This window comes from Netta rufina, assembly GCF_964035555.1.
Source record: "Netta rufina genome assembly, chromosome: 2".
Taxonomy (NCBI): Eukaryota; Metazoa; Chordata; class Aves; order Anseriformes; family Anatidae; genus Netta; species Netta rufina.
This window is the reverse complement of record NC_140124.1, coordinates 58,441,430-58,453,718: the sequence shown is the minus strand read 5'-3', so window position 1 is coordinate 58,453,718 and position 12,289 is coordinate 58,441,430.

Genomic DNA, 12,289 nt, shown 5'->3' with positions numbered 1-12,289 from the left:
CTTGAAAGCGCCATGTTTTGATCACCATTCCCACTCCTGGAATCCCATTTATCTGCTCAGCACACTTTCAGGTTACGGGATGCCTCGATCCAGAATTTCACGTTCTAACCCAAGACAGATGTTTTCACAAGTAAAAGGAGCAAGGAAAGCTCCGCACAGCCGAGAAGGACTTCAAGTGTGAAAGGTACTTTATAAAACTTTATCTTCAGCTTTTACAGTTTATTTTAGGTTTTACACCTGTCTCATAGTAGCAGTAAAACTGTATCGTGATTCCTTCAAGTTTTTTTTTTTTTTACCTTGACAAAATACAACAGCACAACTCTGAACTGCTGCAGTACAAACTGCTTCAAAACCCACTATCCCTCTTCGAATCGTGTAATCACAGCATTATCCAGCTGTCTGATTTTCCAAGAAAAAAATCCATAGTGACTTGAAAAGATAAGGAAAACCACACCAGACCACATGCCCTGCTAGTTATGAATCGGTAGTGCTAGGATTTCATTTTAATGCAGGCAGTTCAGAACAGCAGACATTGTACTGAAGCGACACTAACTCGATCTGTGTTTCTGACTATTCGGTTTCAGGTATTCATACATCTTATTTAATGAAGGCTTCATTCTCTCAGCAGCTGGATGAAGTACTCTTTACACACAGTTGATTTGCTTGACATTAACAGATTTGTATATAAAGAAAACAGAATTTCGTACAAAGCAGCAAACGCTGCTGAGGGGAAGCTCACTTCTTGAACCACTGAAAGGTTAGTTGGGTCTGTCAGCCCTAACCTAACCAGCAGGTACCAAAAACACACAGCAGCATTTTGAGCATCATTTTAAAAAGGGAGTATTGGTCTTGGTAATCAGTGAAGGAAAAAAAAAATTAAAAAAAAAAAAAGGAAAAAAAAGGAAGGAAAACAACTGACAGAACAGTGACAACTTCAGCTAACAAAATTATTCCACCAGATCTCTGGTTAGTGGATTCCGATCTTACCAGTTCTGATACCCAGCAACTTTTAGGAGACAAATGTGTTCTCTCCCAATTAGTTTGTCCCTTGTTGCAATCTAGATGTTATTGCAGGCATTTTTAAAGATCAATGTACTGTCTTGTTTCTTTTTGTGTTCTTAAAGAGAGAGACAAACCAACTCTTCAGATCAGCAGCCAATTTAATTCGCATTCAAGGTAATGCAGGTACAATTTATATGTACGGCGTACACCACAACAAAACCACAGTGTGATGCCAGGGCAATCTTTAAGAAAGTTTTCCCCTAGATCTCCGCAGAAAGCAGCCTTAAAAGAAAGCAGGGATTAGAGTGAGCTGGAAGGTAGGGAGGGGACTTACCTCAGACCCAGCCAAGCGGAAATCAGAGCGGTAATTCTACAAGTCGGCAGAGTACACTTTTAGAGCTATAATGGTGTGAAGAAGTGCTGGGCAGCATTGCCTGAAGGCAGCACTAATACACTGATGACTAATGACTGGGCCATGCAGACAATGAATTTGGGGGCTGAAAACTAACAGAAACCGCGCAGCACCTTGACAAATGGGCTTTCAAAATTTCATTCATTGAATAACCTTTAAGCACAAAATTGGCTCAAGTTCTCCTGGGAATAACATGACACATGTTGTTGGACAATAAGTATTTTCCTTTTTAATTAAAACTATTACACCAAATGCATAAACATGATTACAGGGAGTGAGATATAAGAGTTAACTCTTTCAGAGCTAGGAAACAAGGCAAGACCCAGAATGCGAGGTGCAAGACCCAGAATGCGAGGTGCAACACCCACCCTTCCTTCATAAGGGTCAACAAATCCCAGGGTTAACTACCTGATTCACTGAAATTCACCACTGGCAGAATACATTTTCCCTTCTTTGACACTTAAAGGAGAATAAGAACTTCAAAGGTATGTTTAATGAGCTGCTACAAATACAATTGGTTAAAAGAGGCTCAGAAATTATGTACTAAAAGCTATGCTGTGCTTAGAATTACAACAGGAGAAGTCTCGATCTAAAGGGCCTAGTCAAAGTCAAGCCCCCATAAAACAAATCAAGCCTCACATAAACTTTGTAACCTTGTGTACTGACAAACACATTAAAACAACAGAATCACTCTTTAAAGGGGCTCTTTTTTCAGCGTAACTCGCCTTCCAATTTGGAAATAGCAATTTTGGCTATTTTTACAGACAGAATGAAATATCTAAAGTGTCTCTAAATTAACAAGTACCACTTGCCCTAGACAGCATCGCCTTTAGCAGCTCCTAAAAACTTCAGAAAAGGATCTTAAAACAGGAAGCTTAGTGAGCTCATAAAACTGTTGTTGGAGCCAGGAACACATAGCATATTTAATCTGCAAACTGTGAGAGTCTACAATGATTTCAGCAAGATCTGAGGCATGCCCTCAAGGTTTGCTGGGATCTGGGATTAGGGAGTTGATAAGAACCCTCTACTGCCCATGGACATGTTTTTCTTCTGCAGTTAAACACAAATGCATAGAGACGTTTGACTGCTGCTTGGCGTTACTGCTCAAGTTATATAAAAGCTTTGCAGCTCCTTTTGCTGTCAATATATCAAAGTTAAAAAAAAATCATCAAAGTGTGAAATTTCATTTAAAGTCTTTGCCAGTCTACAGCTCTATTTCACAGACCTATCAAATAAAAGTAAAGATGAAAAATACACTGAAAGAACTTGAAAAGTTTGCAGCAGCACCCATGCCCTATTTTTGTTTATTCTGTCTCATTTTATTTGATTTTAAAGTATAACAAATCAATTGCCTTATAAAAATGACAAAGTCTAAAGGGAGGATGTCTATAAAACCTATGCTTAAAAGACAACTTGAAATCATTATTACAGCTGAACCTTTTGTTGAATAAAAAGCTTCCTCTGTAGCCATTTTAGCATTTTAATTGCCTAACTGCAAGTTGGCAGAAAATTTCCTGAATCTTCCAAAACAATCAGAATGACTACAGAATATGAGTGCCAGAAAAACTAAAGCCTTCTTCAAAGTATTCTTTAGCTAGGGATTTACAACAATTGCATAAAGAAGAAAAGTCTGACTTTTAAGATAATCTACTATAGTCTAAAAGCATTAACATTCCATTACTAAGGTTTTCCTGAGGATTTCATGACTCATTGATTCACTCTTCCTTCAAGTCTGCTTTTTCTTTGTACATTACTGTCTCTATATAGCTGAGTGCATGCAACACTGATCATTAAACTGCTTCCTTCCATAACTCCAAATAAATCCTGCTTTAATAACCATCAGATTCCTTATTTATCTGGCAAAGATGACTAACTTTTCACTAACACTCTGCAACACAAAAACATGCCATTCCTCGCTTGAATACACAGGATGAAATTCAAACACACTGCAGAGTGCAGGTAATGAAATAGCCTTCCCAAAAACGAGGCAGGAAGTGTAACTGAAACTTTTGAGGGTGGGTATCAAACGCACACATTTATCACGTTAGAAACAAATAAATAAAAAAAAAATAAGTAATCTGCGAGATGAACAAATTCCATCTCAAAACTTTAACAATTTGGTTCCTCTAGCACCAACTCCAAAACAAACAGAAATGATTTACAACGATCAATACTTTAATTTCTCAGTTACAAAATGTTTTTGTGTTTGAAAATACACAATGTACCTTTCACAGCTGAAGATTACTTATAGCCGTAAACGCTGTCTTGGCCACTGCACGCGTTCTCAAGCCAAAAACATTACTCCACTTAGGCAGGAAAATGCAGGTGATGTCTTTGTTTTGTAGTACTTCCGCAGAAATGCCTTGGAAAACAGCGTGTCATACTGAAAAGCATGTGCAATTATCTGAACGCAACTGTGCATTCATTCAGGCACCTTAAGCCATAGTTTTACTTCCACTTCTGCTTAAAAGAGAAAGAGTGTGCGTACGCTAAGGGAGCGCACTTCTTACTCATTCCTCTTACTCATTCAAAATCACATAATCCCGCTTTTAAAAGAAATAGTCCTCCCCCTTCACGCAGCCTTCTCTCATAGTTACTATTATTTATGTTTTTAAAATTGGGCTATACACCAGGCTGATAGTATTTACATACTAGCTAGTTAAACCCAAAGCTTCATTGTATAAACAGACTCTCAGGAGGCTGCCTACAGTTTACATTGTTAGGCTCATTCACCATTACTTTGGCTATATATTTCCTCAGCTGAAAACGCAGTGGTGTGGTCAAAGCGATTTTCACATTTTAAGGTTACTTTACTTTTAAAACACAGCATTCGTCTTCCTTCAAAATAATCGTGACATACGTAATTAAGAAAGTGTCAGATCATCATTAATTTTTAATAAAGGACCTAAATGAAATAATTACAGGAATCAATCAGTGAGGCACCTTTCCAAATTACAATGCAATTGCACAAATATTCAAACTACTTAAGGCTAGTTCCTGCAGATTTCACTACGTAACCTCGCTCAGCACCAAAAGCAGTTTTGTAACACGGAGGGAGGACGAACTTGCTGATTTCTCACTATTCTGCTGACTTCAGCGCTTTCAGAACAGGTACCCGCAGCGCGCGCAGAAAGAGGGGGCAGCGGTGCCCTCTGAAAAACGTTTGTTAATTTAATTAGCCGCATTATCTCAGGGCCTCGGAGAAACTCCACTTCCAAGTTTCGCCGCAGCACGCACAAAAGAAACGAAGTATGCACGTCGAAGCTTAAAAAATCACGTTTATTGAGCCTTGCAAATCAAGCGGGAAGTAGCAGGAGCGCGGCGGCAACCAGCATTTCGCTGTGGACGGCCAGCCAACGCTCCTTTAGTTAAGTAGCCTCGAAAACGTGACACTGTATATCAAGTGGACAGCTATCCGTACCTTTGACTAAAAGGCTCTCTGAGATCCGTACAGCCCATCATTTCAAACTGAAGTGGCAGCTGGAAAATGTGGAACAGCTGGCAAGGAGCTGAGAGAAAATGTTTTACATAAATATATCTACATACGAACTGGCAGAAGGCCACGGACGCTGTACCCAAAGGACCGGATCAAAACTATGCACCAGAGGGTTAAAAAAAATAAATAAAATATATGGGGGGTGGAGGTGGGGGGTGTGGGGGGGGGTCCTTTTACCTTTTCTCTTCACGTGGTGTGTGAGGGTTTGGGAGTGGGCACGGCAGCGGGCGAGCTGGCAGGGAGGAACAGGAATTGTGTGTCAAGGGCCTGGCTTGAGGGCTCCCTGGAAGCGCCGAGCATCCACTTTCCTCCCAAGTTTTACTTTAACTTTTCCTCCCTGACTTTAACTTTCCACCCCCACCCCCCCACGCGGGGCGCCCACCTCAAACACACCCCGAAAAAAAACAAAAACCCACAAACCCCACACACACCGGGGAGGGACGCAGCTTCCCCTCGCCCCTCGGGCTGTGACAGCGCCCCCGACCCCATTTCATCCCCTTTATTCCCCGTTAAAGTTTCCCCACACACACGCACACCCCAGCGCCAGCCATTTCGGGGCCGGACCCCCCCCGGGCCCTGAGTTTGGGGGGGGGGGGGGGGGAAGGGGAAAGGGGTCGGGGGTCGGCGAGGGGGGCTCGGAGGCCGGCGAACAAAGAGCCCGCCGCCCCATATGGGGGACGAACCTGCCGCCCACGACCCCACAGCACCCATGGGTGAAGGGGGTCGGGGTCTCCCGCCCCCCCAAAGGGTGGTAGCGGGCAGGGGAGGCGGCGGGGGGGACGTGGGGGGGGGTGCTGGGTGCTGGCTCGCCCCCTGCCCGCCTCCCCGCACTTTTTTGGGGTTTTTGGGGGGCTCTGGTAAGCCCAGCTCCCAGCCTGAGTGCTGGGCTGGCATCGCCGAGCCGCTCCGAGGGAAAGAGCGGAGGAGGCGGGGAGGGGGGGAAAGAAAAAGAAGCAAAAAGAAGAGGGAAAAAGAAAAAGCCGCCGCCTCGCACCCAGCAGCCCGGGGGGGGACACATACACACAGGGGGACACCCCTCGGTCCCGTCGCGACCCCCCCGGCGCTGTTTTGTCTCGGCGCGGCCGCCGAGGAGGGAAATAAAAGCGGGGCGCCGTGGTACTCACGTGTCGGAAAAGTTGTCCCTCGCCTCTGCTCGCCGCCAAGTTTTACAGATGTTGCAGCGCCAACACCGCCCCCTCCTCCCTCCTCCTCCTCCTCCTCCTCCTCCTCCTCCTCCTCCTCCTCCCAGCGCTGCCCCCTGCCTCGGAGCAGGGGAAAGGCTCCGCTCCGGGACGCTCCCTACTCCTCAGCGCCCTCCGCTAAACTTTCCCCCCCTCCTCCCTCTGTCTCCCTGCTCTCCCCTCCCCGCCGCCCCTCGGCCGGGCTGGGGTGGGATCGGGGTGGGACGGGGCTGGGATGGGGCCGGGACGGGGCCGGGATGGGGCCGGGCGGGCTCCCCGAAGCGGCGGCGCTGCCGGGGGCGGCGCCCCGGGGTGCGGGTCGGGCCGCGGCCTGGCGGGCTGCGAGGCGCCCTCTCGGCATGACACCCCCGCTCCCCCTTCCTCCTCCTCCTCCTCCTCCTCCCCCCGCCGCCATCCCCCCGGCCCGGCCCGAAGGCGGCGACAGCCCGCCCACAGCCGGGAGGCAGCGCGGGGCGACGCCGGGCCCCCCCCCCCGGGGCGGCCCCCTCCTCACCCCCCTCCTCCTCCTCTTCCTCCTCCTTCATCCTCCAGCTCGTCCTGCGTCCCCAGCTGCACCTCTTCCTCCCCCCGAGGAATTTTGCGAGGATTTTGGGGAGGATTTTGGGGAGCAAAACGCGCCCCCCCACCCTCCCCGGGTGGGCTGCAGGCTGAGAGGAGCGGGGGGCTTGAAGGCAAAGTTTCGCCGAAGCCGAGCGACTTGACCTAAAAACAGCGATTTTTGTGGGACCAGACGGAGGGGCAGGAATGGTGGCAGCGGTGCCCACAGCTCCTCCCGGCCTCCCTGCACGACTCCCCCGGCCTCAGGCACGGCAGCTGCAGGGGAAGCCTAAAAGAGCACCGGGCTTACTCCTTCCCCTCTTCCCCCTCCTTTGGGAGCGACACCTCGGCTCCAGACCGCTCCCCCGATGCTAAAATAAAAGTCTCAGAAAACATAAACGAGCCATTTCCACAGCCATTTTCCATCAAGCCAAAGGCGGGGCCAAGAAAAAATGTATATATTTAAGTTGTTGCCATCACAATGTCAAATGCTTCATAGGCACCTTTGTTCATAACCTGGCTGGCAACAGCGCCGAGCAGAGATAGTTACCGATGTGATTCAGCAAGGTACCCGAGCTAGGACTGCCCCAAGCACGTCCCACAAAAATCAGCAGTGCTCCAAGACAGGCCCATTCGCTCCCCAAAAATGAACGACCAGCCTTTGACACTGTGCGTTTGATGAAGCTCCCCTTCACATTGCTGTCGAAAAGGTGCAGGGTTTTATCACAAAACAAAGCCGTAGTCACTCTGTGGTTTGGGGAGCCTTGGTTCAGGATTTTTTTTTTAGAAACCAGGAGAAGGCAATCTTATCTGACCCAAAGGCCACCACCACGTGTCTGAATTTCCTGTTGTTTTGTTTTGCTTTGCTTTCACCTGGAAATATTCTCTGGGTGAGGAAAGATAGCTTTTTAGAGATGGCTGTAATTCAGGGGTGCCTCAAGCCCCAGCTGTGCCAGGCATCCTGGTTTGTGAGCCCACTTCACGGTGCCGGGAGCACCCTGGCTTTGAGGACAGACACACAGCAGCTAGACACCCCCACAGCCAGGGAGAGGTGCATGTCCTCTGACCCGCCTCACACTCTAGGGCCAGCAGATCCCCCAAACCTGGCTCCTGGGCACTGGGGGGATCATGGCATGGAGAGGGCAGCAGTCTGAGAGCCCAGCACCATGATGCCATAGCCAGCGATCTGACCATGAACCAAGGGGCAAATCATGGCCCTGCATGTGCAACAGCAGAATCTGAAGACAGACACCAAGAGCTGACTCTCTTCCACCTTTTTCATCTCAGAGGACTTCCTTTTTGAGTCCTGGTATATTGTTAGCTGCCTCATCATACTGCAATAGCTATATGGCATTGAGGACGTTTTGGTTTAAATACACATTTATAAACAGGAGGGTGTTCAGGTAAACCTCTAGTCACTTTAGAGGTCAGTTTAAGAGCTATATGATTCCTTCAGATCATAGTTCCCTTTTTTCCTTTTCTCTGTACTGCCTGTTTTATATTGTTGCAGTTTTTTTTTTTTTTTCCTCAAACTTTTTTTTTCAGTTTGGATAGTGAAAGTCTTCAAAAGTAATAGGGGAAATTAACTTACACACAAGGTGTTACTTTATAAAAGACACAAATTAATCTGCTTATCAAACCAATTATAATTCAGTATTGATGAACTTAAGATACTAATTTTGTTAATAGAAAGAAAAATGTCTGAACAGGGCTATGATTTTAAAGTTGAGGACAGCCCTTCAGATCAGTACAGCCCTCTTGGACTTAAGAAAAAAAGAGCTTCCTGTTTCCTGGGAGTGTGGACATCTTGTTATATCATAAAATTATATTTCATAGGGTTGGTTTTTGGTGGTGATGTTTTTTTTTTTTTTTTTTTTTTATTTTCTGATTCACACCAGCTCCATTTAAGGCACACATTTCTGATGTAAACAAACAAACGAACCCCTTTCATTACAATCAAATTCTATCAAAATGAAGACAGTCAAGAAATTTTAAAAACTAAAGAGCAGTTACAATGCTTTGAGCTCTGTTTATATGGAGGGGAAAAAAAAAAAAGAAAACAACAACAACAACAAAAAACTTCTGATGTATTTCTGAGCAGTGAAAGTCTTGAGAGAAACATAGAAAAAAACAACGAAGGTTTCTGCCTGTGCCTGTCTGAATGGTCAGGCCAAGCAGAAAATAAAAAATGAAGGAGAGAGGGTGACATTTGCCATTTGAAATGTATTGTAAATGTTTCAACACCTTGACAATGAAGCACGTAACAGAAGCTTAGAGCATCCAAGACCCTTCAGCTAAGCAAAATGAAAATGGGCAGCTCTGTTGAGGGAGTTGCCTTTCTTAAAATCTTTCATGTCTGCTTCAGAGGAATCGAACTTTAAAGAGGCAACAGCAAAACAAAAAGTATGTATTAACGAAACGCATTGATTTTTCTACACATCTGTACTGCCCTTCCAACTGCCCGAACTGTGAGACTTGTCTATGTTGTTTCCCTGCAAATGGGCACTGGCTCTTACAGCAGACCTGTAATGTCTGCTGTAATGGTCAGTGCCCAAACCCATCTCTCTGACAGAAGATTCCACAGCCATGGGACATTTCTGCCAAAACTTGTATCATGCACAATCCTAGTGCATTTCTTCAGTCTGCCTTATTTCCCCACTTCTTCTCTGACTATGCCTTGAAAATAACAGGTTGTGTGCTCATGTTCCCCTTTAGCTGCAGGTAACCTGCCAACACCAGTTGCAATGCAAGAGACCTGACATTAGGTCACACCAAGAGCTGGTCTTCTTAGCGCCACCAGCAGCACCACCCTCCACTTTCTCTCCAATGCCAGTGAGCATTTGGCCTCTGGAGATTGCCATCTTCTGTATTCCTGGTACCTGCTACCCCTTGGGCTCCCCCCCCCATTATACACACACACAAAAAATTTGAAGCACTGGCACCCACTTCCCCATTGGCAGCCAGACCCTCAGCTGCTGCTTCTTGTTATCCAGGTAAGTGTCACCCCCTAGCAGACAAAACTATCAAGACAGTTACTTTTCTTGGTGTCCAAAAAAATAAAAAAAAAATACCCTATTGGAATAAATCCTATGAAATGGGCACATCTACTGTGCCTTCTCAGGGTCTCCCTGCAATGATCTCAGGGAGCACAGGTGAAGTACTGAAGTATGGAAACACAGCACTGATTTCTGGTCATTTTTGCAATATCCATAAAGCAATATCCATCTGGACAGATTGGAGAGCTGGGCAATCACCAACCACATGAAGTTTAACAAGAGCAAGTGCTGGGTCCTGTACTTGGGATGGGGCGACCCTGGCTATATGTACAGACTGGGCAATGAGATACTGGAGAACAACCCTGCAGGGAGAGATCTGGGAATTGTGGCTGACAGCAAAGTGAATATAAGCCAGCAGTGTGCCCTGGCAGCCAGGAAGGCCAACCATATCCTGGGGTGCATCAAGCATGGCATCACTAGTCAGTCGAGGGAAGGGATTGTCCCACTGTACTTGGTGCTGGTGCAGTCTCACCTCGAGCAGCTCTGGGCACCACAGTATGAAAAGGACATTAAACTGTTGCAGAGTGTGCAGAGTAGGGCAACAAAAATGGTGAAGGGCCTAGAGGGGAAGATGTACGAGGAGCGGCTGAGGTCACTGGGCCTGTTCAGCCTGGAAAACAGAAGGCTGAGGGGGGGACCTCATCACGGCCTACAGCTTCTTCGCGAGGGGGAGTGGAGGGGCAGACGCTGATTCTCTCTCAAGAGAACTTGGCTGCACAACTTGCAAAATGTTGCATGGCTGTCTAGCACAGCACAGAGGTCTCAAGAGATAGCTGGTGGAAGAAGAACAGAGGTATGAGGTGGTAGCAGGAGAAAATCCTCCAAGTCTGCAGGAGGAGAAGCTGGGGATACAGGGAAGGGTGTGTGGCCTAAAGTAGGATATAGAGCTGGTACATGGAAGTCAACAAATTTTGGGGGGACGTAATCTTGCGAGATTTCAGTGGAAGAGGGACTGATCCCTTGTGATCAGGATTATCTTTCTACTCCAGCAGATCATCTCTCATCCACCGTCCTTTCTTTCACTATTTAATCTAAGTAATCTAGCTAGCTATTTATACCGTACCCATCACTAGGTTTGAATGTCTTGCAATAAAATCAAACAGATCAAGTGATATTTGTGAAATAATGATATTTTCACTCACTTTCCATCTTAAATACATAAAGATAACCTCTTCTTTATTTATTTTAACTTTGCTGTGATTACTGAAGGAAAAGTAACGCAAAGATGTGTGGTTTACACATGGACCAAAAATGCATTAATTTCTGCAGGATTTTCTATACTTGTGGGCTGGCTACAGAGAAAGCCTGCGCTCTCCAGTTCTTAAGTATAAACTTTTGTTTAAGATACTTTTACCCTCTCTAATTTAATATATAGTTGCATTAAACCACATCATTATTATGAACATTGATTTCACAAGAAGCAAGTTTTCTTCCAATAAATTTAAACTTTTTTTTTTTTTTTGAGGGGAGGGGAGGGGGACACTTTGGTTTATATGAGTGTAAACATATCAAGTAAACAAGCAGAGGGAGTTTCCTATGTTTGCTATTTAAAAGAAACTCTACATACTAATTATCAGGTAGGAAGCATACAGGGAAAAGCAGAGTCTAACAGGCTGCTTCCAATAAAGACACCAAAATAATAAAATTCCACTCAGAACAAGCATAAATAATCTGTTTATCTCCTTTTTGCCATGCTATAATAAGAAATGAAATTGCTAATGGTGCTGATATTTAGGTTGTTATAATTAGCTAGATCATCATTAACATCCCCTTTAAATGATCTGAAATAGTTTCGACCTCTCTCGAGAGAATTGTCTCAGCTTCTCTCCTGAGTGAGACGCTGAACTTCACGTACAAGGATTTGGCAGTATTTTGCAAGGTGTAGTCACAAGCCCTTCTACAGGGCATGGAGTTTACAGAGATTCTTCTGCTGGCAGAATTTAACCCGGTTCCTTGAATGAAATAATCAGAAAAAAAAAGACAGTTTTCCTAGTATATCCAATCCTACTTTAACATTACCTAGTACAGTTGTGTCTGTCATGGTGGGAAATATCATATATATAAAGGATCCATCAAAATGTCTTTTTTTTTTTTTCCAGCTGTTGATGCAGTGAGTTGGAAATATGCATTCTGAGGTGAAACATGGCATTCAGGCATTCCCCAAAGAAATGACTAGGTTTTTCCCTAAGCTTTAAATCTACTAGCCCATATTTTAGAGTTAAAGCATTCTCAAATACCACAGAAATCTTGCAGTCTTCAGACTTTTCATCAGGTTCTTAAACAATTATTTTAATAGCTAGTTGATACCCACTGTCATAGTTCAAACGAACATACAAGGGATTCATTTGCTTTTTCTTAATGGCAACAGGAAAAACAGATAAACGACTCCTAAGCAATTTAATCTTGGCCCTACATATGTATAATGAGACCACTTAGTGAGCATTTCTGGGTATCTTTTTCATAGTTTTAATGCTTTACCACTACAGCAGTATCCCCAGTTAAGGTTGTCCTGCGTAAAGCGTGACAGTAGTGTCTGTATGTTAGTTAGCTTTCCATGTGCTTTCAGGCATCCCTGGGAAGTGCT